This window comes from Cimex lectularius, unplaced genomic scaffold (assembly GCF_000648675.2).
Source record: "Cimex lectularius strain Harlan isolate CLEC.00 unplaced genomic scaffold, Clec_2.1 scaffold50, whole genome shotgun sequence".
Lineage (NCBI taxonomy): Eukaryota > Metazoa > Arthropoda > Insecta > Hemiptera > Cimicidae > Cimex > Cimex lectularius.
Genome location: NW_019392716.1, coordinates 1526245 through 1547636, shown reverse-complemented (window position 1 = coordinate 1547636; position 21392 = coordinate 1526245). Strand labels below are relative to the sequence as shown.

At 35.3% G+C, this 21392-nt stretch overlaps 1 protein-coding gene across 3 annotated transcripts in view; it reads right to left on the bottom strand.

Annotated features, from left to right (window-relative positions):
- LOC106664272 (acetylcholinesterase-like) overlaps nt 1–21392 on the bottom strand; it is a 138895-nt gene that overhangs the window by 64645 nt on the left and 52858 nt on the right. The window contains exon 1 of one of the 3 annotated variants that reach the window (XM_014389845.2): nt 17201–17261. The exons of the other annotated variants lie outside the window; for them this stretch is intronic. The gene's annotated coding sequence lies outside the window, so the exon portion shown is untranslated. Of the gene's footprint in view, nt 1–17200; nt 17262–21392 lie in introns of those variants that run through there. 3 annotated transcript variants of the gene reach the window in all.

Here is a 21392-nt window from a genome sequence, read left to right as displayed (position 1 = left end):
TTTGTTTCGCAGAAGCGGCAGAAGGGGTCTGGTAGAGTACCCATTATGAAGAGGTGTCTTCTCAAGGGGCAATGGCCCGTTAGGATACCTATCAGCCTCCTTATTCCCCTCCTAGAGTTAGAGAATAGCCATTTCGATTCTTTAGGTTTGATTTCCTTCAGAAACTCCTTCGATTGCCTGCATCCTGGGGACATATTCCATTCCTTAAGGAATTGTTTCATGCCCCAGCTACCTATACTCTCTTTTGCTGTGCTTAAAGAGTGGGGTAATACCGGTTGTGGTCCGACGAACTCAGTATTTGATCCTTCCTTGGCCAGGCTGTCCGCCTCCTCATTGCCATAGTGCCCCTTATGAGCAGGTATCCATATGAGGGTTACCCTATTCTCATACCTGGTGATAGTCCTATTAATGAGTTCAACGGTTTCCTCTACCAGTCTCCTGAGGTATAAAAGTGGTTATCACGCTAAATTCCGCATCCTAAGAACTCAAATTAAGAAAAAAGTAAGAATATTGTCGCTTCCTTGTTCACTTTTTTGAAAGACATAGGAACAGAAAATAATAGAGCGTAAAATTTGCAAAAACATGCCGATTGAAAATTTATGCATTCTTGAAAATCGGGAGAGTGATTAGTTTTTTCCATGAGTAAAACACCACGTCAATTCAGTGTAACAGAGATCTGATAATTAGGTTGTACATTTTTCAACAGGTTTATTAGGATGTTAAATCATGTAGATTGGTGTATCTTTATTATCATTTTTTGCTTATATAATATATTTATACGTTGTATGTTTTCTTAAATATATTTTGTCGTTTCTAGAACATTGTTTTAGTTTTTGAGGATGTACGTTGTTTTAAGATAGATATATAAATCTCTCTCTCTCTCTCTCTCTCTCTCTCTCTCTCTCTCTCTCTCTCTCTCTCTCTCTCTCTCTCTCTCTCTCTCTCTCTCTCTCTCTCTGAACAATTCCTATCTTCTACAGGGTTAAGACTGTTTGTTGTATATATTCAACAAATCGCTTCGCACTCGTATTATCCAATTGTAAAATTGACAAAAATATAATTAATTCAAATTAATTATACACTGTTAAAGTGCGAAAAAGCGCGTATGCCATCGTAAAGTTGGTTTCACTGGGTTGCTCTGCCTAAAGCGTTGGCGACTTGTCTCACCCTTCTTATAACCCTAACTACCTCGCGAAATATTTATCGATCTATAGATGGACTGTTGGATGGATGAATAAATAGATAGATAGAGGGGGATCGAAGAAGAGAGAGAGTGTGTGAGAGAGGTAGGAGAGAGTAAATGAAGGAAAGATAGATAGACAAATAGATAAAGAGAAAAATAGAGAGATTTGGATTTGAACGCGATTTAAAAAATGCGTAGAAAGTCACAACATCTCTGGAAATAAAACCAGCAGAGAAAAAAAATAACTGTACGTGTTGAAAATTCTTCAGTATCATTGGAATTTTGGTATATTGAATATTTTGAACAAACCGCTAAATTTTAAATTGTCAAAAGTCGAGTTCCCCTCAACGATCGCATTATTGAAATAATAATGATTTAATAACATTACTTTTGAGTGACAGTAATTGGCCTGATGTAATCAAAATTATTAATTCAAACGCTTACGAATATTCGAAATCAAAATTCAAATCCTTAAAAATAGTTTTTTTTTGTATTTGCAGAATATACATTAATTAGTTTATTTAAACAATCAATTGAGACTAAACTGCTGAGTTATGCAAATGTAAACATTGAATATTTTAAATGATCAGTTTTATAAAACCATTGTTTTCAAAGACTTAAGAGATTTCTAAAAAATGCTATCGGTTTGGGTTTTGAATACCGGTGTAATAAAATTGCATTTCTTAGACAAATATTAAGTTTGAAATTTTTTTAAGATGTTAAAACAACGTTTTGATTATATTTTTTTCAGGAAGACAGGCATATTTTGAAATAAATCAAGGGGAAAACTGGGTCGATGGTGCCCTTGGAATATGACTGGCTAATGAGCCGGGGGACAGTCGGACCGTTATCAATAATGTACGGGGTCACCTTCCGGCTCCTATCAACTTAGTCCTTATTGACTCCGTTCCACATTTCAAACACCGTCGCCGGCAGACTTTTCCTTTCCATGTCAACGGCGACCTACATAGATCATGGCCGCCCGGCCGACACGCAAATTGTAAAACTCGACTTAAAAGTTTGATCCGGGAGCGGGTGAAAATTATTGTTATCTCTCAACGGGATTCGGACCTCCGTACTGACGTGAAATTTGCAATTTACAACGATTCGTTTCGTGTTTGTCGGCTGCATTTACGGTTTTCCAGATGTACAGAACGAAACTGAACGGCTCTTATGATTATTAACTAACGTTATCCTGATTTTGATTTTTCCCAGATAACGCCCTCGTTAAAATTACCCTACTTTCATCTATTTAACGTTAGCCTATTAGTTTTAAATCGATTCTCAGTAAACATTTTGTGTACATAGTTTTAACGATAAAAAAATGAAAATTATAGTAAAGTATGCAGTTTTCTTTTCAATTTATTTCTCACTTATGGACAAATAAACGCGGTGATAAATTTTAAATCTTAATAAAAATGTACATATATCGGTTGGCGTTAAAAAGCTAGCTCTATTGACATAATTGTTTTTGTTAATAATATTTAGTAGTACCATTTTTTTCATCTTAAATCTAGTTTTAAGTCTGTATTTCTAATAAATGCGCAAAATTAATGTTTATATTTAACCCACGAAATGTTTTAAGAAAAATTTAAAACAGATTTACTTTGCATAATCTGTATCGGTTTTGGTTATCGTATCGGAAATGATGTTCTGATCAGACGTGAACGTTCCCAAATTATCGCCTAATATTCACCGACGGTCCTCTTGTAATTGGCATACCTGATTATGACGTTTTTGACCCCAAATAAGTAATCAACAACAACAATACACGCCTCCAAATTTTTTTCAATATTTACAGTTGTTGCTATATTAAAATCATTGGAATATGTTACGAACATAAACTGCTCAAAAATTGAATAGGGATATTGCACATTTTGTAGTATTTACTTTCCGTAGCATTTTTATATTATTTTTATTGTAAACTGTATTAAAATTTAATAGAAATTATTGTTTTTAAGGGAAATTCAATTAAGGGAATTTAAAAAATAACAAAATAAAAGTATTTAATTCTATAAAGTATGATGTCCTCTGTTAGCTAAAACCTCTGTGAACATGTAAAGCATACTGTTAATAAGGTTGTCTACTAATTTCATAAGGAATTTCAATAAGATAAGCCTAAGGGCTCCTCAAGCCATATATGAATTATTCCTTTACTTCCATTCTTAGGTTTACGTTATTTTTTATATCCTTAACTGCTTATTTAACAGAATTTTATTGCTTTATTGCGTTTTTGATGTTGATAATGGAGTCCACATCATAAAATAAAACGTATTATTTTTCATTGTTAAACGGCGTTGAGAGTCAACACATCGGGGAGACTTGCAAGTGTTGCGGGTTTAGCATTTCAGCCCCTTTTGTTATTTTANGTTGATATTAAATTATAGATTAAAGGACATATCTGGATAAGAAAAATTTTATTCAGGAATTTCCATTTCCATTGCGAATCCCAGGCGTCAGTTAAAATCACGTATTATATATTAATATATGTATCATATATTAAAACAGGACCAAATACGGTTTACAGTCTTCAATCTCCACAGCTGTGCATTACTAAAATAAATTCGCTATATGTGCAGCCCTTCTTCTCGTTCTTTCAGATCTTTAAAAAAATATTGACCGTGCTTTAAAATGTAATGGAGGGTTTATGTATTACTTTTGTTGTACTATTTATTAATCTATTTATAATATTGATTTTTTGTTAAAAGTGTAAACGCTTCTTTGCTGCTATTTTATTTTTATATCCTTTTTTTTAAATTATAATGATTGTTTTGTTGTGTTGCTTGACTGTCCTATGCTTGGGTACCTGACTTGTTTGGACTAAAAATAAAATATTCCTTACTCAACCACTTACTCATTTTGCATAGTCATTATTAATTACCTTTTTTCTTTTTTTATATATATAGTCATTGCAAAATTGAACTTTTTGGAGGGATAACACGCAGCAAAATTGTGTACACAATGACGAGATGCGACAGAGTGCTTAAATATATTTAGTCAAATATATTGAATAGATAATGGCTGCGTAAATAAAACAAGACTTGAAATTAAATTATAAATATTAAATCCGTTATTAAAAATGAGGATTACTATTCGTTTGTTTTGCTAGTTTGTATTTTCTATTTTGCGTTTCATTATTTACCAATTCCAAAACTTTATAGTAAAAGCAAAATTTGAATACCTCATAATTGAAGTTATCAAGAAAATACACAACTTTTCAATAAAAGATAAAATAGTAGCTTTATGATGGGTGGAAGGTCTCTCAAGAGTACTGTATAATGAGGCAGTAGATAAGCTGACAACGTCCTCTACGACTGGCAGGAATTTTCTAGATATCCATCCTCACAAAGGACATTATAAAATCATCTCATTGAGGGATCAGCCTATAAGACGTCGGACGAAGGTTACGTTATCAATCTCTCTTTCCCGCTCTCAAAAATAAATCAAGGTTTGCTGATGATGGAATGATGAAGACGTAAGCCGAATTGGTGAGAAGGAATGATTTTATAAGTATCTGGGGGGGGGGTTAAGCGCTTTAAAGGAAGCCTTGAGGATTTCGGACTTTGCAGAAAGAAGGCTGATTGGACTGTAGGAAGATTTGTGGTTGGAAGGTTTATGAGCTTTAGGAATGAAAATGATGAATATTCCATAAGAGAGAAAAAGTACTTGTCGAGTGGCATTATACTGTGGCTAAGAAAATTATGGGCTTTTATTATTCTATGTATTTAATAAAAGAAATTGTCCTTCCAGTTATATTGACATCCATTGTTCAACAATCAAAAATGTGCACTAACAGTTAATGACCTAAATTTTCATTAATATAGTTTTTAAGCCGTTCTTTTGGTCATTTTTATTGTTTACAGGACGTTTTTTTAGATCGCCCGGCTGAATTGCTCTTGAACCAATTACGCTAAAAAAAAATTTATTGTATGAAGGTGTGGTGTAAAGTAGAAAGATTGGTACCTCAACTTTATGTCACACCAGATCGCATCTCATGATCTCTAAATAATGAGTGCAGTAAAGTAACAAGCTAGGCGAAGATTTAAAATTAAAAATATCTTTCAATGACCACATCCCTGATAACAACTAAGACAACGTCATCTGCGATATCGATAAATCTACAAAATGTTTTATTGATGTTAAACAATCATTTAATATTCTTTACATCAAAAAATAACAAACAACATAAACAAAGTATAATAAAATTTACACAAACATGTCACCTATATAACCATGAATGGATAATCAGGCCGAACAATTACCAATATTTTCCCATTGTCGGCTTCTTTCACCTCAAAGAAGTCGACTTCTCATATAAAAATATTTTTTATCCCTACTTCCTTCGCTAACCCTTCAAAATCCGACGTATATAGACATCAAACACCAATATCTCACTGACACTCTCAACGCGACACACAATAATAACACATCTACACAGAAAACAAACACTTTGAGTGAGTACAAATACTTCAATTGAGTCTAAAATTTCTTTTTTTTAGCATTGGATAAATTCATTGTCACATCATACATGTATTTGTATAATTTAAACAATATTTATAAATCCCTGGCCCTGAAGATGATCTCAATAAAGATCGAAACGTTGGCACGATAAAGATAATTTTTCTAAACCTACATCACACCAGACCTCATTATCTCCAAATAATCAAAGTATAATAAAATTTACACAAATATGTCACCTCGTAATGATTATAGTAAAACCACCAAAAAAATTGATATTAATCAAATCAAATATATTTATTAATTATTAGTTAGTTATTTGTTAATAAATTAAGAAGCATCCTTGAAAATATGAAAGCGAGGGGCTGGAATACTAAACCCGCATTACTTTCCGGTTGTGCCGGAGGGGTTGCACTTAACGCCTCGTAAAGGTAGTGCCCGTAAGTTATCAATAAAATAATAATAATTATCGTAATTGAATACTCGTTCTATTCAAACGATCTGGTTAATTCTATACGTATAGTAAGTCGATATCCTAAAATGCCGACCTTTCGTTTGTACCTCAGGCTGCCTCAACTGTCAAATAAAAACAGTTCAAGCACGGCGTTACAGCAGAGTTCGTCGGAGTCGCACGTCTGCTTTCAGGAGTAGTAGATGTTCATAAGAGGCCGGTGGCCCATCACCATCAGATAAAAACATACAAGTCTGGTCACATACACTCATTCAGAGTACTCGATATACCTTGCAGCTTCTTTTCACGCTAAATATCACATTTATTCAGTAAATTATCATAAAAAACCACACAAAAACCATGTATATGCTTAAAATCCTTATGGTCCTGAGGGATCCGAACAGCGGATCTGTGCCCTCTGCCGAGCCCTAAGTCTACTTTGAATCTAGACTAAAAATACTCATTCACAGAAAATTTATACAATTTTTGGAAAAAACTCAAACTGAATTTCATACGTATCAACTACAAGAAGAAAAAAAAAACAGAATTGTATTTAAAGGTCTGCACTTCTCTACCCACACAGGATTAATAGTTGAAGAATTAAGTAACAAAGAATACAAAGTAGTTAATTGCATTAACGCTCTATCACGATTTGAACTACCATGTTTTTTGTAGAAATAGACCGAAACACATACAATGAAAAAATCTATGATATCTCTTCGCTATTGTACACAAAAATAAAAATTGAAAAACCTTTCAAGCGGAGACAAATCGTGCAATGCATACGGTGCCAAGGCGTCGGGCACAACGAATCCTGTTGTAGATATCAGGGATATAAGCATCGGTGCGTTCGATGTGGAGACAAACACGAATCTGGATCTTGCGGAAAAAGCAGAGATACCAATGCGACATGTGCAAACTGCGGAGGTCATCACCCTACGAACTACAGAGGGTGCAATGCCTTCAAAGACTTATAGGCAAAACGCACAACAAAGAACACGGAACAAGGACAACAAGAAAGGAAGAACAATAAAAATATTAAATACGCATTGGTGTAAGAGAAATTCAGCCGGGCCATCAAAAAAGGGCATCCTGTATAATAAATATTTGAAATTCAACACCAGCAGTTTATTTAGAAAGATCAGCTAATAAGATGATGTCGATCCGATTCACGTGATTAGAAAAAAAAACTTCAACGGAAAGTTCCTTGCATCTTAATTTAATTAAAGTGCTTCTAATTAATTTATTAAAGTTTTATAACTTAATCTCGAACGTGCCGGGCCCTTCGATTTCAAGAGTTCTCTCGTGTGATTTATTTCTCTCCGAATAAATATTCGAGTTGGGGGAAGTCGACGGAGAGAAAAAGTTCGAAAACGGAACAAACTTGTTGGAAAAGAAACTACAGGAGAGACGGACGTTGAGAACACAAGGAAAACATTTCCTGTTCAGCAAAAACCTGTCCGCTGTTAGTCATCCTTCTGAGGGGCAACATTGAAACGATTGTCTTTTGAAACTTTGATCAGTTATTGTACGTTGGTGGGCGTATGATGAGGCTGCCGGTGTTGTGACCCTTTTTGTATGGTACGGGCACCGACGCGTATACATAATTTTAAAGATCAGTATTTTACAAGTTATGCAGATGTAAATGTAATATACGGTGTGTAATATACTGCGCCCTTTAAGGGCTATTATATCCTCCGTTCTGTACTTATAGTTCAAGGTTCGTCAAGGGACTTGATTTTTTTCAGGCCCGAATTCTGGTTGAATTTCTTCTACGAAAACGTTGTACAACCCAAAACACTTCTTTCTGCAAGTGTATCACCATAGTTTGTTAGTTGGCGCGTTGGTGTCTCCTCTGCTTCTTTGCAAAATATGTAAGTATTGATCTTCCTGGAGTGCCCGTTCAGTCTGCATTCAAGAATCCTGTCATGATTCGAATTTTTCTCCGCTTTCTTAGATGCAATCTATTTTTCTTTTCCAAATTTGCTAGAAGGTTCTTTCATTGTTTACGTCAAATGACTACTGGTACTCAGTGGTAGTGTGAATCTCTATGCCACAGAAGGGCTCAGGGCCCATCAGAGGTATGGCAGCTTCATTACACGCAAGGGCGTTCGTTCTCTCGTGGAACTTTACTGTTCCAGGCAAATGTTCCTCGACAAACCCGAACTCTTTTGTAAATTTTCATACTGCCTTTAAAAAAAAGACCAATTGCTGAATGGAACATTAAACATTATTGGAACTGGGATTGATTTTGAGTACCAAAGCAATGTCCAGATTGAACTAGGTACATCCCTAAATTGCAAGGACTTCAGCCTGAAAGATACTGGTATATTTTGGGTGGGTTCTGAGGGTATTTGATACCAGGACCGAACAATCCTGTCCACGTACCATCCTGCGTTCTAGATCCATCCTTGTTTCCCCTACAAGGGGTCTATTCAAATGCCCGTCCAACGTTGCCCTATTTTGTTCTTCTATTAAGCATTCCACACACCTTTGAACTTGTCTCAACTAATGCCCAACACCACAGAAAATAAAATACAACAAGTTTACTGTTTTAAATTGTACTGAAAAAGTTGGACGTTATGCAAGTTATAAATCGCTTTATACGCATTTAAAGTTTCTTTTAGACGGAAAAATTAAATAATAAACAGAACTGGGAGATCTTCAAAACGGGCCTGGCAACGCGGCAATCAGAACGGATGCCATCCATCCCTGAATTTCTAAATTGTTGAGATTGAAAGCTTCGCGATTATTCGGGACGATTTCAACGCGATCAGTTATTCTCACTGGTTTATTAATCTGCTTTCATTCCTCGTTGAGAAATTTCCATGAAGCACTCATTAACGACAATCAACGTTGTTTCAATTTACCTATTATTTCTTGACTTATCATTTTTAACATAGCGTAAGAGAGACTACCAAATTTGATCAAACAGACGTTTGCAGCAACGATCATAGCGTTTCACGGCGACTCATAACTAAGTATTACTTAAGGGAGATGTCTTTTGAATTTTAAATAAGATTTGTTAATAGTCCTTATTATATTCTTTTAGTGTAATTTTGCATTTCAGTAAATATAGAGCCGAGAGCTTGCCAATTGTATGATGCAGGGTTGGATTAATTGAAGGACCACATATCCAATAATCCCAAACAGTTATAATAAAGCCCATGGTTTTTTGATAAATTCTGCTTTCTTTTTCTTGAAAGCCGTTTTTAATTTTATATTGTCCGTTATTTAAGGTTTTGGTTGAGATAAAAAAGTTAGTGTCACGAGCAGGAATCGAACCCACGACCTTCGGCCAAATACGCCGTTGCTCTACCACTTGACCTATCGTGTCTTAGATCCTCTCGGACACCAACTCCTCCATCTCAACCCCACCTTTTGAATTTTCCCTCCTATTTACCATTTTTCAATGGGAAGTTCGTGTCCGAGTGGATCAAAGTCGCGATAGTTCAAGTGGTAGAGCAGCGGCGTATTTAGCCGAAGGTCGTGGGTCCGAATCCGGCTCATGACACTGACTTTTTTATCTCCACCAAAACCTTAATTAAAGATTAATTAATTGAAAAGAAATTACTTGGTCAATCGGGCCACGAAACCTAATAGATTGTCCGTTATAATTATCCAAACATCCTTATAAAATACAGCGGTTTTTCTCCAGCCTTGCCGAATGCGTTCTTGATTGCCGTCCGATGCTGTACGTAGTTTATTTGTAAATCGCCCAATGAGTCGGATGTGGGTGGCGATGAAGGGTTAGCCGAGGGTCGAGGGAAAATTAAGGGCTTTGTGTCAAGGGTAGGCGAAATTGTTACCCTGTGCGAAATCTCCCCGCCGCCGCTATAGCGTCCAACAACGCAAATCCATCTTAAATTACACCAAATTTCCATAATGAACTTCACATAGTGAGAAGGGGAGGGAAAAGCCTTTGAGGGCTATCAAACAGCTATTTGACTTTTCGAGGGCATATAAGGATTCTGAATAAAGTTCAATACGTACGTTTAAAAATTAAAATCCCAAACGAATCGAAAAAAATAAGACTACGTTCAAAACATAAAATTAATTTGAAAAACTTTTCTTTTCAATTATATAAATTGCATTGAAGTAGATGCTATATATTCATTTTTTTCTACTTACAAATGATCAACGCTATGAAAAATGAAACTCATGAACTTTTATTCATCACACATAACTCACACACCTACACACGTATTATATATCAAAAACTAATATAAAAAAGTTAAACATAAAACTAAATCTCATTCAGTTAAATAATGTGGATTAAATTCGTCGTATTCATGTCCAGACGCGTTGTTGATGCTATTAGAGGTCTCGTTTTAGACGCGTGCCCCAATGCCACAAACAAGAAACAGCGACACCTGACGGACCAGGATCGTACGTTTAAATTGTAGATAGGTGGCCTTCTGAAAGTTCTGACTCGTAGAAGAAGGTTCACCCTCACACGATTAAGGATAGTCCATGTGAAGTTGACACAAGGATACTTACACCTTTATCGAAGGAGCTTATCGAAGACTGGTGTAAAAAAATGGAGAACAAGGCTGAACGAAATAAAATGCACCCAGTGTATTTTTAAGCTGGGAAAGCAGTCTTGCCCTCCATTGTACATCAACAACAAAGAGATACCAGTTTCCACTCTAGTCAAATACCAGGGACTATATCTCGATAGCAGTCTGACGTGGAATCCACACACAAAACTTAAAAAAAAAAACTTTACGAAGATTTTTAAGACCGAAATCGATTTTGACAACTAAGACAAACCTAACACTGTACAAGACTTTACTAAGACCAATATGGACATACAGTGTGGAACTCCACACAAGCCATCCAATATCCAGCGCATCTAGTCCTTCTAATCGAAAGTCCTTAGACAAACTGTCAAAGCACCTTATTATGTCACTAACCTCACCATCTACAAAGACCTCTACATTCCTTTTGTCAACGAACTGATCCGGTCCAGATTTCAAACCTTTCGAACCATCCTAACCATACTGCTTGAACACTCTCCACTCATTCCCATGCTGACAACCCGACTCGTCGCCTCAACCGACGGTGGCCTCGAAACTCCTTGATACCTAACAATACACATTAAGTGCTAGCAATGGCCGGCTCCTAAAGTGTTCTGCCAGTGCAGTGCTCACATTAGTGCTAGTTTTGTGCTGTGATATATTAATCATGCGTCTTTGTTTTTCTTTTTTTTAGGAGGGTTCACAACAGCAGAGGTTATATCGACCCTCGGGGTGCCGGTGTTTTTGAAAAAAAAGCCCATTTGCAAGTATGACGGGTTCGGATGCAGGGCCGCTGGATTCGAACCCAGGACCTTCACCTTACACTGATGAGCGCCGTGTCATCGCCTAAACCGTTGCGGCCACCGACGCCTCCTAATCATGCGTACACATTTGTGTAGAACACGATAGGTAAAATAAATTTAAATTACAAAAAAACTTTTGGGCCAAAGCCTCCGTATCTGTCCGACATGCAGAGGAAGGTTGCTCGATATGACCCACTTACTTGAAGGGTTCAGTTCCTTGGCCCCCATATAGAAAAGTGCGAAAGAGGCTTTCTGACATGACAGTATCTTCCAATTTTTAAAGGAATGAGGGTTGTTTTATTGCATATAATAACGATAGTTTTGTCCCCTTAGCGTGTGTTGAAATTGAATGTATTTATTAATGTGAATGTGTAGTGTGAGAGTGACGATTGAGGAATATGGAGTACCCTATCGACCCTAAATTTTTAGTTACATAATAGGGTGATGGAGGAACATCAAATATTCTACCACCACTAAGTGAGTGAATAGGAAAAAATTTATTTGAGAGTAAGTGAGACACTGCGTTGGGGCAGAAAAGATCTAGCTATTCATAAGCTCCTAGAGTCAACTTCAGCGGCCGGACGGACAAAAGACCGAGGTCTGACTCCGGACAACCAACACCCGGTGTGGGTGATTCTCGATGAGCGTCATTGATTTATTGCAAATTTCAAAACTTTAATTTCCAATGAACTGCGAAAAGTGATAGGCTTACTGTACACGTGTGTATGGGCAGATTTGATCTTATATAAATGACAAAGTATGTTTTTTGCAATTTCAATTGTTCTGAGCTTTCTATTAATTATTCAAAATTCTCTGAATTTCTAAAATACGTGACGTTAAATTTGATGTGAAATTGATCTAGTCGATTTAAAAAGGAGTGAATTGATTGGATTTTTGGAAGAGTGGTGGAAGGGGAGCAAGAAGGGTTTTGTTTAGGGCGCTTAGATCTAGGGGGCTTGTGTAAGTCGGATGATAATGAAGGCGTAATGACAGGGGGAAAGGGACGGGGCGAAAGGGCGGCGAGAGAAAGGAATTTTTAAAAAAAGGGTAAAACTGCTCCTTTGCCGAAGACTGCATATTTAACAATGCCGTCCTCGTTCCAGGTGGAAAACACAATGGCCTCTCTTTCTTCAACTTTTCTCCTCCCGCCTCCGACACCGCCGCCGCCGTCGTCCTTGTTTCCCTAACTAAACAAACAGGTATCTCGCGCCGATCTGGGTTAGTGTGCCCGCCGTAAAACAGAAATGTGTTTCTCCTCCGTAAAACGTCTTCCTCCGGTCCGTTTTAATAGTTTAATCTGACACTTGTTGCTTCCCCTTGTTGTCGAACAATGAAAACAAAGTTGGGAGCGGAGGCGGTGCTCATAAACCTTAAAAGGGGATCTCTTTTTTAAATCGAAAACTCCGGAAATTCAGATCCTCCCACTCAGACCATTTTAGCATTATCTGTTTTTTAAATTTAATTATATAAATTCTCAACAATATTTACGTAATTAAATATCAATTCTAAAAAAATCTCTTTTTTACCATGCTTATATAAAAAATTCATTATTTTATGTTTTATAAAGAAGAAATCCAAACAAAATATACATTGTTTAAAAATCCATACTTTTTTAAAATTATAGCCTGCCTCCTCAGAATTGATCATCAGATTATCCCGTTCTCACTGTCTCAATGAGATGAGTCTTTCTGATTTACAGGGAGAATGAGCGAAACAAAATATTCCCGTAGGCCAAAAATCGAACTGAAGTAACTCTAAAAGAAACTCATCAAATTATATCTCTAAACGAATCCGCGGTTTTCCTCCTAATGTTGGCAATTAAGCAATCTTTTAGTAAAAATAGGAAAACTTATGATGATGAGCAGAAATGGATTGATCGCTGCAGTGATTTATAATATTTCTTAAAATGTGGCTATCTAAGTCATCGTAAGTAATCAGCAAATCAAAAATGTACGATTCTGGGTCCGTCTGATGTCGCTATTTCTTATTTGTACTATTGATAATTTAAAATCTCTGGAAATTAACAGAAAATTTAAAAAAAATGTTATGATTAGTCTATTATTATTATCATGTTACATTAATTTTTACGATATTAATTTTTTAATGAATTTAATCGACATGAACTTAACTGGTTGAAGTTGTTCTTATTATGACTTAGGAGAATATCAAATTCCATCAATTGAGTTTGATTAGATAGACGGTTTGAATCAAATTTGAGATAAAATATTTAGTTTTTTATGCTTTTATTTATTATTATTATTATTAATTTTTTTTTAGACAAGTTTCTCATTGTTGGAAAGTCTCTGATATGTTTAGTTAATTTAACTAATATAATATATTTAATAATTTAATGTATAAAATAACAAATTAAAATACAAAAATTTAATGCTGTACCATGGAAGTATGGGGAAGTGGTTTTAAAATAAACTTAAAAAAAATCAATTTTTCTTTCACCTAAATTTTTTAATAAGGTCGCATCGCTTTCTCATCTTTCAAAGAAAAATATGTAAACTTTTATGAAATTACACAATACAATTATTAAAGTTATTTATTCAAAATAATCTTATCAGTTGAACATTTTCCAGCTCTCTCATTGATGTTAAACAAACATTTATTCAACAAACTTTATAATACAGTTTGGAGATTTGACAGAAACAGACCTCTTTTCTATTTATTTAGAATATTTGCTTACATTAATGACAAATAAGGAAAAATATTCCGCTTCGTCTAGAATTTAGAAAGAGAGCAATGCTGCTAAAAGAGAAACAGACCCATTAAACGTACTAAGAATTTTTATTTTATTTTAATTTATATTATTTACATATTTGAATGTATGCATTTTATTTGTATTTAATCGAGAAGAACAACGTTTATACAAGAAAAGGATCGATTTTTAAAAATAATTTACATATTTAATAAGTAAATTATCTCATAATCTGTAGTAGAGAGTTTATGTTAATACGCTTGCTCGAAAAAATCGCCAAATTTGAAAATTCATATTTTCTCAGTCTTTTAAATCACAGATTTGCCCTAGGCCTTGATTTTTTGAAAATTTTACGCTGAGCAAGTTGGCTTTTTAAATTGTTTCCTAGCTTTAGTCATACATCAGTAAATGTAAAAATTATGGTAAAACTTTAAATTGAGCTATCGAAATCGTTCAGAAACAGCGCGCTACAGCAATTGATAGGAAATTTTAAATGCTTTCAATCAGTCACCTTCCACTTTGTCCGATTTCTCAACAGTTTTCAAGTTATTCGCGATTTTTGGGCAAAAAACCTGGTTTTTTACGTGCTCAGGGAAAAAACCGATCTCGGTCTCTTTCGATTTTCAAGAATGAATAATTTTTGAACCGTCAAGTTTTTTCAAATTTTACCCTCTACAACTTTTGTTTCCAAGACTTTATCCAAAAAGTTAACAAGGAAGCGACAATTCGTACTTTTTCTTACTTCAGACTTTTTGAGATGCGGTAACGTGCTGTCGATAGCCACTCAAGGAAATTCAACTTTTACTTCCCATTTCACAGGTGTTGTAGCAGTTTGGCTTCAAATAACGTATTGAAACAATAGGTTTACGTGCGGTAAAATCGGGAGAGAGAGTGGATCGGTTTTTTCCAAGAGCAAATAAATTACAAGCTTTTGCCCAAAAAATCGCGAATAATTGGAAAACGGTTGAGAAATCAGGCAAAGTGGAAGATGACCAATTGAAAGCTTACTGAAATTTCCTATCGATTGCTGTAGGACGCCGTTCCACAACGATTTTGAGGCTCCACAGCTCAATTTAAAGTTTTCGTAAAAAGTGCACAAATTAAGGTATTCCCGAATTTTTGAATTTACTCATGAATGACTAAAGCTACATTTAAAAAAACATCTTGTTCAGCGAAAACTTTCTAAAAAATGCGACCTAACACAGGTCTGTGACTTAAAAGGCTGAGAAAATATGCTTTACCAAATTTGACCATTTTTTCTTATAAAATCCAGGTCCTCAGATTTTTTCGGCAGAATACATCTTATAATTAGTCTAAACGTGAATAAATTTTGAAAGTAAATAAAATTTTTAAATCAGAATTTTTAGTAAAAATCAAATTTATAAACGATTTATTGAGAAACAAAAGTGCGTTTAGTACCATGTAAGAAATGACCCGACACGTTAAAAGGCAAAATAAGAAAATTTGACTGTTTTCGAAAAACAAAAGAGTAATTTTGAAAGGAGGTAAAGATGCCATATCCTTCTGCGTGATGGGTGCGGAATTATTTCTTGAATTAGTAATCGCCCTTCGAGTGAAAAGTCCGGACTTAGTTTGAAATATTATCCCTTTTATTTAAAGCACCCTCCTTTCCGAATTTTATTTAAACCTAAATCCATCACGGTCACCGACGTGGAAAAATACACCGAGTGTCGGTAGTGACGAATTAACTCGTGAAGAACACGAATTGAAATCAGCGCGAGACTAGAACTAAGTTAGAAGGAAGTCATTAAGTTTTGATGACAATTTAATGAGTTGAGCCCTGCGCTTTACAATGCCGAGTCGAAGTTGGCCTTTTCGAAACTGCAACAACTTATTCCAATGCGGGAATGGCATTATTCGAAGCACTACGTAGAATATTATGTAATTAATTATATCAACGTTTTGCCCTAAAACCTATTAAATTGGATCAATTTCAATAAATGTTAAATTTTCGTTGTTAATAGTGGTTAGTGGGGTAGTGACAAAGTTTATTGTATTGAAATTTATCGGGGTGGTAATTTAATTTTTACTAAAACCTGGATTACGTGTTAACTGAATTCCTTCATTAATAAACTTTTTTTCACACAAAAATATATAAAAATTATCTGATTTTTCCGTCATTCTATGGTATGTGTACGGTATATTTGTCACTTTTTGGATCTTAACGACAATGTTGGAAAGTTGAAATTTTTTTATAGCGTTCTACGTGATTTTCCGATTAGAATTAGTTTTTAATATTACTATTAAGCCAACCTAATTTTTTTTAATGTAGTTTAGGAATGATTTGTATATCCCTTCCCTTTTGTCGGGTTGGTAGTGTTGTTTGGTCAGCGAGTGGATGAACACATGTTGAACTGATCGGCCCTTTTTTTACTAGGTCCTTTCTCGTTGTTGCTCCTGTTCTTACGATTTGATAAGTCACGTAAACCATCGAGACTAGACGGACCCGGTAAAGTGATCAGTGTCGATCAGTTTACCAATTGTCTTAATTTTTTTACGCTACATTTAATTTCACATAGTTTTCCCGGTTGGATTTTGGATTATAGGAATTATATATATTTCTACTCGTCAAATAATGGATATTAATTCATAAAATTTCATTTGTTAGTGGTGAATTATAATTTAAGTGAATATAAAAAAAAAATTAAGATTTCGCGGATGCGTTTACGTGCGGTTGTGGCAATACAGGCTTCAGAACAGCTGTGTTTATCATTGCTCGGAACAGTTGAATCCACTAACCCAACGTGCGAGCTTTTTATTTGCAACTGATTTCTACTTGTAAATGTTTTAACGTTGAGACTTAATTTTTCAATATTTACGTTTTTCTTCACAAAGTCGATAAGCACCGCTTTTCTAAATGGCAAAAAAGGCATGAAATTAGGTTAGGGGTTAGTGAGGCGATGGGGTCATTAACACCCGGCGTCGAGACGGCGAAACGTTACGCACCCACGCCGGTGCGAAGACGTCCCAGAGTGACGTCAACGGCCGATACGCGCGTTATCCGGACTTAATCGTCTACCTTGTCTAAAATCCGGGTATAATAGTAAATAGAGGGCTGACCTGGAGTTGTGCCGGTGTGACCTGACTGTGGGATGACCTTGTACTGAAGGGTCGATCTTGCCCAAAGGGCCCCAGAGCGCAAGCCCACTCCACCCTCCCTCCTCATCCTCGGCTACCACCTTTAATTACACCACCTTTGTCATAGCCCCACCTCCGGGATCGGCCCTGCCTTGATTTTTGTGTTTTCACGTGTCATCGGAGACCCGTGTCCTCGGACGTCCAATTACGACACGTCGACGCCGGCCTTCGACGTCGTGTCAACGTCGTTTGACCCTGCTAGGCCTCGATTCGGCTCCCCGGCCTCTTACAAATGTCTTTCTATAAGTACATTCGCCTTTATTTTATATTTTACCCTTTCAAACGCACATTCTCCTGCTTCCACCTCAACATTGAGACAGAAGAATTTTTTTCCAAATCAATTTCACTTTAAAAAAATGCATTATTGGCGTTGTTCAGGAATTTTGTTTACTATAAATGGCCAATAATTGATAATTTGCCATTTGCCAGGCAAATTCGTTTTAGCAGAATATGCTTGAATTAGGTTCAAAATTTACTGAAATTCAATTTTTACTTCTTAATCCATATCCAAATCCAACTCATAGATGGACATATTGCACATCATGATAATTCACAATAGTATAAATAAAATTCTTAAAACAAAACTGTATAATTTTAGTTTCCCATAGAAAACTTTAATTAAAGTAAACACATAGGCCGAATTGTTTAAAAAATAAATAAAAATAAAAATAAATTGTGAGATTTCTTCATTCTGTCTGCGGGATCATGAAGCCGCAATTTGGTTACCTACCATTTTGCCTATTGTTCTGTAAGAAGCATTTCGGTATGATGCAACCTTAAGTGGTCAGTCAGGGTTATAAAAAGGTTGAGACAACTCTCCAACGCTTCAGACAGGGCAACCCAAAGAAACAAACAAACAACTTTACGAGGTAAAAAATGGTACTGAGGAATTTTGAACACATACAGTTTTTTTTCTCTATCAGTTTTAATTTCAGAGATGTTAAGATTTTCTACACAATTTTCAAATCGCGTTCAAATCCATCAAACATATCTCTCTATTTTTCTCTTTATCTATTTATATATATGTGTTTCCTTCATCTATCCTACCATTTTCACTCTCTCTCTCTCCCTCTCTCTCTCTCTCTCTCTCTCTCTCTCTCTCTCTCTCTCTCTATCATTTTATTCATCCATCCAACAGTCCATCTATAGATTGATGATAGTTCGCGAGGTAGTCAGGGTTATATGAAGGGAGAGACAAGTCCCCAAAGCTTTAGACAGAGCAACCCAGAGAAACAAACAACCAACTTTACGAGGGTATACGAGCTTTTTGACCCTTTAACACTGTATAATTAATTTGAATTAAATATATTTTTGTCAATTGTTACAATAAGCGGGATAATACGAATGCAAGGCGATGCCTTAAATATATAGTATTATATTACAAACAGTTGTAACCTTGTAGAAGATGGGAATTGAGAGAGAGAGAGAGAGAGAGAGAGAGAGAGAGAGAGNAATCCCATCAAACATATCTCTCTATTTTTCTCTTTATCTATTTATATATATGTGTTTCCTTCATCTATCCTACCATTTTCACTCTCTCTCTCTCTCTCTCTCTCTCTCTCTCTCTCTCTATCTATCTATCTATCTATCTATCAATTTATTCATCCATCCAACAGTCCATCTATAGATTGATGATAGTTCGCGAGGTAGTCAGGGTTATATGAAGGGAGAGACAAGTCCCCAAAGCTTTAGACAGAGCAACCCAGAGAAACAAACAACCAACTTTACGAGGGTATACGAGCTTTTTGACCCTTTAACACTGTATAATTAATTTGAATTAAATATATTTTTGTCAATTGTTACAATAAGCGGGATAATACGAATGCAAGGCGATGCCTTAAATATATAGTATTATATTACAAACAGTTGTAACCTTGTAGAAGATGGGAATTGAGAGAGAGAGAGAGAGAGAGAGAGAGAGAGAGAGAGAGAGGAGAGAAAAGCCTCTCTCTTCTTTCAGTCCACAAGCAACTCCAACTTTTGTAATTTAAGATAATTATAGGCAGGCTTCGAGAATCGCCCATCCCGGGTGTTGACATCTATTTATATTTATTATAATAATAATAATGCTTTATTGAACATAAAAAAAGGAAAAAAGACAATTTAGATATCAAAGCATATAAGGCCATGAATGTTGGATCCGTCTGCCAGAGGTCGTTGATTAAGCAATCAGAAACGAAAAAATACACAATCAAATAAAATAAAAGTGATAGCCTACGCAATAAAAAGGACAAAAAAGAGAAACAACAACTGCCGAAATGCGAAAGAGAACAGAAAAACAGGTTATACAATAGAAATCAAAAATTAAACTCATTAATTAATTCATATCTGTAGTTCCATGCATGCCTAGCGTAACGAATTAAGGGCCGCGAATTTGAGAATTGAATTGAATAATAACAACATAGAGTCGACTGACTCAAGAAGAAACGGTGCGGTCGATATACAGGGTATAACTAACTTCTATAGTCCGCCCATTTAATTCTGAAAAGATTAACTTTAGCAAAAAATATGGTACCCTTTAAGAAATCGTAAGCAGCCTGTAGAGAATAGACGCAGACCTTCTTCTCCGTTCAGCGTTAACAAAACAACATCTTTCTTCTAGGCGTTTGTATACTCCTTTGTAGAAAAAAGAACATGAAATGAATACTCAGATATACATTTCTACTTTACAATCCAAATGATTTCAATTTCGAGAAAATAACAAAACCAAAAATTACAATAAGAAAGGTCATTGACACTCGAAATTTAACTAGACGTAACAAAACATCGAAATGTCTTAATTGGTATTTACAATTAGATAAGAAACCTAAAAAAAAGGAAGATAACACCATTACTCTGTTAAAACAATTGAAAACTAATTATTTGGAGATCGTGAGTTGAGGTCTGGTGTGGCGTAGGTTTAAAAAAACACTTTCTTTATCGTGCCAACGTTTCGATCTTTATTGAGATCATCTTCAGGGCCTTGTATTGTCTGCATTTCAACAAAAAGGTTATCTGAGTGAAAGCCGATGCTAGTTTCTTTTCTTTGCTACTGAAGTCCTTCAAAATATTCTTTGCTTGGTGTCTATATGTAGTTGAAACGAAGAACATGGGATTCTATGAACAGATTTCAACTATGTATGGACACCAAGCAAAAAGTATTCTGAAGGACATCGCTATGAACGAAAAGAAACTTGCATCGGCTATCAATCAGAGAACTTTTTTGTGGAAATGCAGGCAATGCAAGGCCCTGAAGATGATCTCAATAAAGATCGAAACGTTGGCACGATAAAAAAATGTTTTTCTAAACCTCCATCATACCAGACCGCATCTTACGATGTCCAAATAATCATTTACTAATGGGGAACTAAACACCACACGAATGAGAACATATTTTTTGCTTTAAAAAAACGAATAAAAAACTAAGAAATGGTCGATCCTCTTAATTGATTTTAAGTAAAAGCATTAAATAAGCTCTAGAATCGAATTTACAATAAAACTATGGGATTCTCATTTAAAATAAAGTTCGTTTTATTTCCCAGCTAGATGAGAAAGTCATATTAAATCTGTTACTACCACGCGATTCCTTGTACAAATTAACTTGGTGTTTGTATAAGACATTTTTTGCTAAAGTTAATCGTTTCCAAATTAAATGTTTGGACTACAGAAGTTGATACACCCTGTATAATAAACTAATTTTTGCCATAACAACGAGCCTAATATTATGAGAATAACAGAAATCTGACTATATCATTGTTGTATGTATTAATTCGATATACTATCAGATTTATTATTCAAGTAAAGAATTGATTTATGAATTACTGAGTTTCTGGCGAAACAAATTGATTATGTCAATGTATTGGTGTGTACTTAATTAATGGTAGATACCATGCTGAGTTTCGTTGGCACTTTTTGCTATTTAAACAATGTTTTTTTTTGTAGAAAAACCGCCAGAAAAAAATCTCGCTCATTATATAAAAACGCAACTTTTAGAGTGGCAATTTTAAAAAATTTTGAGTATTCTACAAAACGCTTTAAATATTTGTGCCCAAACAACAGAACCAGAACCAGGATTCTGGTTGGACTCAGGACTGATGTTCCCATCTTTAGTCTACTCTTCATTCTACTGTACATT